Source organism: Rhineura floridana, chromosome 21 (assembly GCF_030035675.1).
Source record: "Rhineura floridana isolate rRhiFlo1 chromosome 21, rRhiFlo1.hap2, whole genome shotgun sequence".
Classification (NCBI taxonomy): domain Eukaryota; kingdom Metazoa; phylum Chordata; class Lepidosauria; order Squamata; family Rhineuridae; genus Rhineura; species Rhineura floridana.
The window spans coordinates 13,171,641-13,177,105 of record NC_084500.1 but is presented as its reverse complement, the minus strand read 5'-3'; the positions used below and the strand labels follow the sequence as shown (position 1 = coordinate 13,177,105).

Sequence of the window (5,465 nt, the reverse complement as noted above, 5' to 3'; positions counted from 1 at the left end):
GATGTCCTGTTCTTTTTCTTTCTTAGCTCTTGACCTTGCGTTGCTCAACTTCAATTTATTTATTTTTTTAATTTATAAAGTTAATCTAGAACATTTCAGTGCTGTCTTAGAGCACAAGCACTGAAGCAAAGTGCTTAAAAAGAATACAATAAAGTGCAACAGTAAAATCTAAGAACCACACCCAACATCTTTTTGATTGTGCATTCATTATGATTGGTGCTCATTATTGTATTCGGGTGGTTATACATGATCCTACTGTCAATACTGTTTGTGCCTGCAGAAGTATCAGGGTGGACATACTGATTTGTTTCCAACTGGTGCATAACTTCCTGCTGAAATCCTGTAGCTTTTTATACCACAAATCTTCCATGGTTGTTTGGGGGGGGGATCCAGCTTTTGCTGCGCTATAGTGCAAGAGCACCCCTCCAGATGGCAATAATGTGGTAATACTGGGGTCACATCACAGAATAAAGAGGAATGACACATGGACAGTCCAGTATAAATCCACCACTAACGCGCTCTTATTGCATCAATAACATTTCGCTGAATACACCGACCAAAAGCCCCCCGCCAGCTTAGAGGGGCCGAAAAAGACAAAAACAGCAGCATCCATTCAACTAAAAAAAGAGGCCCAAATGTAAAACCATTGAGACCAGCTATTCAACTTGGAAAGCCTGAGCAAATGAATAAGTTTTGTAAAGGTTGGGCTTAGTGTCAAAAGGATGTGCTGCAACATTTTGCTGCAGATGCCACTTAGTGTGATATTTGGGTGGGGGACAACCTTTGTTTAGTATGTATCGCACAGCAGGCTTAACAGATAATTTAACAGCAGTGATCTGTTAAACAAACAGAAGCGCTTCCAATTATCTGCCCCCAAATACAGATAGATGGAACGCTGCCTGACCTTTTTTAAAACACGGTCGTAGGCAAATCATTCCACATATGGTGACAGAAAGAGCAGAAGCTGGAAACAGAGAGTGCCATTTTCCTAAGAGCTTCATTGTGGTCATGGTTTAATATTCCAGATATTCAAGCTTACAAGGAAAGACGACAAATCTGCCACAAGTCAAGCTGCTTAAGAGGCCAACATTTCCCTTCCCCTCCTGCTGATCAGCCTGCTTGCTGTCAACACTTGCACAGCACCGGCTGCTAAGCTGAAAGCCACCCACTAAACCTCTTCCTAGCCAGCCTCACAGAGCTGTTCCTAAATGTACTCTCCAATCAACATCAAGGCTCGCTGCTTCAACCGTGTTTGAAAGCTGACAAAAATGAAAGAAAAAGCTCAGTTTCCCTCCAGCAACATTTATTTGGTTTAAAGCCCCAGGTTGAGGGGGGAGACCCCTTTTCAGCCCAAGGGCCACATTCCCTTCTAGACAGCCTTCCGGGGGCCACATGGCAGTAGTGGGCAGGGCCGGAGGCAAACATGGGCAGAGCACGTGTGTCTTGGGGAGAGTCCCAAGGGATGGAGAGAGGCGCTTGGAGGGCCGAATTTGGCTCACAAATCAAGTGAGGAGTATTTCACTGCAGCAATGCTAAATTTGGTCTTTAAGGATTAATATTAGTATTATTAATTATTACTACTAATTATTATTATTATTACCACCACCTGCCCTTCACCAGCCGGTCCCAGAGCACATTACAACGGCTTAAAATTCAATGTTAAAAACAAGTAAAACACATAACAATCCCAGGAATCGAGCGAGTACTGAAAATATACATCTCAGCTTCCAAAAGCACTTAGACTGTTAGGTTACATCCACACCCTTTAACAGTGCATGGCTTCCCGCCAAAGTAGCCTGGGAACTGTAGTATGTGAAGGGTGCTGGGAACTGTAGCTCTGTGACAAACAAACTACAGCTTTCCAGGATTCTTTGGGGGAAGCTACGACTGCTAAAGTGGTATAAAAGGGTGCTTTAAATGTATGGTGTGGATGTGACCTTAGATAGTGTTTTGCAATTCTGCACTGGAACTGGGCAGAGGAGAAGGGTCTAGAGTTTCTCTCTGTTAATAGGTGTGGTGGTGGCAGCAGATATAGATGCCTTTTCCCATCAACTGGGGAGGAAGTGGAGAGGGCTGTTATGAGATCCTGTCTCTTTTTCTGCTCTTTTAGATGTGGCCACCGTTTTGAGTTATGCCACCTACACCCCAAGGCAGCCATTTTGTACCTGGTACCCACGTCCCCCTCAACATTCCAAATGTACCCACTGACCCAAACAAGTTGGCATTCCCTGAAACAGACAATATTGGGCTGAAGTGGGCAGATGGCCTGACACATGTATGTCCTTATGAGGTCTAGTATTAATAGTGTGGTATAGTGGTTAAGGTGTTGGACTACAACCTGGGAGACCAGGGTTCAAATCCCCACATAGCCATGAAGCTCACTGGGTGACCTTGAGCCAGTCACTGCCTATCAGCCTCATGAAAACCCTATTCATAGGGTCACCATAAGTCGGAATCGCCTTGAAGGCAATACTTTTATTAATAGTAATCCTGGCTCAAATTAAATTTAAGCAAGCCCCGAGAAGGGAAATCTCCCTAAATCACACATCTGATCCCATCGAGGAGGTAATATCTGGCAAGGCTCCTCCCACTTCCTTTTGCATGGGCTGCTGGGACACAGACTCATGGAAATGGCCATTAAGTGAGAGGAAGGGGAGGCATAAATCCAGAAAGAACGTAAGAAGAGCCTTGCTGGATCAGCCCAGCAGCCCATCAAGTCCAGCATCCTGTTCTCACAGTGGCCAACCAGATGCCCCTAATGTGTACAACAGCACTCTCCACGCTTGCGGTTCCCAGCAACTGACACATAGGCCCCGCTAGTAGCCTCGTAGGTGGCGTTGTTCGGGAACCCCAAAATAATCAGTGCAGTGTTGAAAGTTCAGTCCACCATCTCGATTCAAAATCGGCATCCGACTGCACGGACAGAAACCTGCTTCTCAATCTCAGGCCCCAGGAGCCACCATACACAATGTTGCTACGGTATCTTAAGAGGTGTCCAAAAATGCGTAGAGAACAGACAAATAGCTTTCCAAAATCTTTAGTAGATACTGCCTCCTAAAGAAACTGAAGGTTTATTACTGCAAAGAAATAAAACCATGCATTGCAGTCATGAGGCTTGCAGTCACTGGCCCTGTATCGGACTGACTTCACAGGAAAAGAAGGGAAGGACAACTTATGGCGACCCTAAGAATCAGTGAGCTAAAGAGGGACGGAAGAATAAGTTGCTTTTTTGTCTATCCCCCTTCCCCCTGCGCTACTGATTCAGGTTACTTGTTACATAAGCGTTGGTGTTTTATTTCCAACACCTCTGACCCTGGAGGCTTTCTCCAGCCAGGGCTGGTGTCAGGGGTTGGAAGCACCGGACACGTCATGTGGCCCACTGCCAACTCCTGGAGTCCCCCAGCCCCCATTGTTCTCTTTCCTGTTACCTGTTCACCTGGCCTCTCTGAAGGAGCGAGCAGCAGTAGGGAACAAGGCCTCCATTCCCTTGCCCAGCTGTAGCTCAGTGGCAGAGTATCTGCCTTGCACGTGGAAGGTTTCTGCCGTGGCAGCTGGTGACAGTCTGACTCGTTTTTAACCTCGCTGTTTTCATCACGATGTGACTTGTACAGCACTTATGTAGGGAAGCGTTCCATTACACGTGTGCAGAGCGCCACTGTGTCCTCACTAAAATATCTATACATTCTCTGCACTTCTATGGCCGATGGATGAGGTTCCATGTAAGAGGGCCAACTTTGCTTTTCAGACATGAGTGACTCCATAGCTCTTATTTAGAAATTAAGCCATACCACAGGCCATGAGTTTTTGAATGCATGTATTGATTTCACCTGCACATTTTTTTAAAGTTCTTTTTAAGATGTTTTGTTTTAACATGTTTTAAAGTCTTTTGCTTTTAAGATGTTTTATAGTGCATTTAGCGTGTTTGTTTGCCACCCTGGGCTCCTTCTGGGAAGAAGGGCAGGATACAAATTTAATAAATAAATAAATAGCGAAACACACACTGAAAAACTTTAAAAATGTGAGGAACACTTGCTTCCAGTTACATGCAGTTTTTCTTCCCTCAAAAAAATCAATTTAACTTTTCATGTTCCAAAACACTTTGCCCTTTAAATTAAAAGCACAAAGTATTCCCATCAAAAGGCCAAAAAAAATTGTTTAATTTAAGCCAGGACACATTAGAGGACAGCAGAACATAAATGCAATGCATGCCTCAGAAAATGTTCAGTAATAATCTCTGGTCATGTGCAGAGTACATCACACCACACTAACCATAATCAGCCTCTGTTATGTCTGAGCTTAGAGCGAACATCTGGGGAAGGATATGGAGTCACATCGTGACACGCAGAGCGCTCTAACTTTTCATTTTAGAAATCACTGAAAAACTCATAAAGGTAGAACAGCACAAGGATTTCCCTCCATTCCTCTCTACTGAAAATATTCTGAATTTAAACTCGGGGAGAGGCTTGCAGGAACCAGATCCACATAACGTTTTCTGGAAAAACTCTGAAAAATACTCTGAAATTGCAGGTGGCTCAGATCAACCAGCTCTGCTCCATCCAGCTTTTAATAAGTGAATGCAGGGAAATGGTTGATACAGTTTGTTGCAACACATACACAAATCAACCACTGTTGCTCCTCCCAATTCACAGAAATAAATGCAAAAGTAAAATTAAGTTAAAAAAATAGATATTATAGAAACTTGCTTACTTACTTACCCTCTCTCTCTAGCAAGGTCACACACACACACACAAATACTAAACAAAAAAGTTCCTCAAAGTAGGAAACACTCCATTGCTTCTCCGGTTACCAATGAGGAGATGTGGCCTTCAGGGAAATAGCTCTAAGTATGCTCAGAACCAGGCTAAGGCTACCATTTGGGCTGTTCTTGAAGCAGGCCTGACTCCTCCATTAGCTCTACTGGCTGTGCTGGATAAACCTCTTAGCAGATAGAGCAGGGGCCTTCTTGGTAGGCCTGACAAGCAGTCAGCCCAGGTGGGCCCTCTTTGCCATAGTTACACTTTTGGATTAGAACTGGCTGAGCTGATTGGCCAGAGCAGGAGATTGACAGAAATGCCTTCACAAGCCTCTGTAAGTTCAAGAAATGATAAAATGGTGGGTAGGCTAGGAAAGAGAGTGCCGCTTTAAGCGTTGGTTGGTTGGTTGGGGAATGTTTTTTAAAATTGTTTGACATTTGCGTTGAGTGGGCTGTGCCTCGGTAGAGTTGCTGCCAGTCAGTGTAGCCGATACTGAACTAGATGGAGCAAATGTCTGACAGTATAAGGCAGCTTCCCGTGTTCCATTTGGCTCTGCAGGCTGGGCCCAACAGGGCAGGGGAACCAGACAGACACGAAGGAAGAGGTGGGCCCATGCAGGGAGATGTCTCATTGAGGTAATCTAGGCCAAGGACCCTCTCCCACAAAAGCCTACAGCCAGGCAGCACCCAGCTCTGAAAATAAGGAGCCAGT

At 44.8% G+C, this 5,465-nt stretch overlaps 1 long non-coding RNA gene across 1 annotated transcript in view; it reads right to left on the bottom strand.

Moving 5' to 3' along the window:
• The window catches only part of LOC133374258 (uncharacterized), a 54,791-nt gene extending 49,793 nt beyond the window's left edge, over positions 1-4,998 (bottom strand). Inside the window, exon 1 of the long non-coding RNA XR_009759847.1 lies at positions 4,716-4,998. This is a non-coding gene — a long non-coding RNA (uncharacterized LOC133374258). The remainder of the gene's footprint in view (positions 1-4,715) is intronic.
• Between the last annotated feature and the right edge of the window lie 467 nt (positions 4,999-5,465).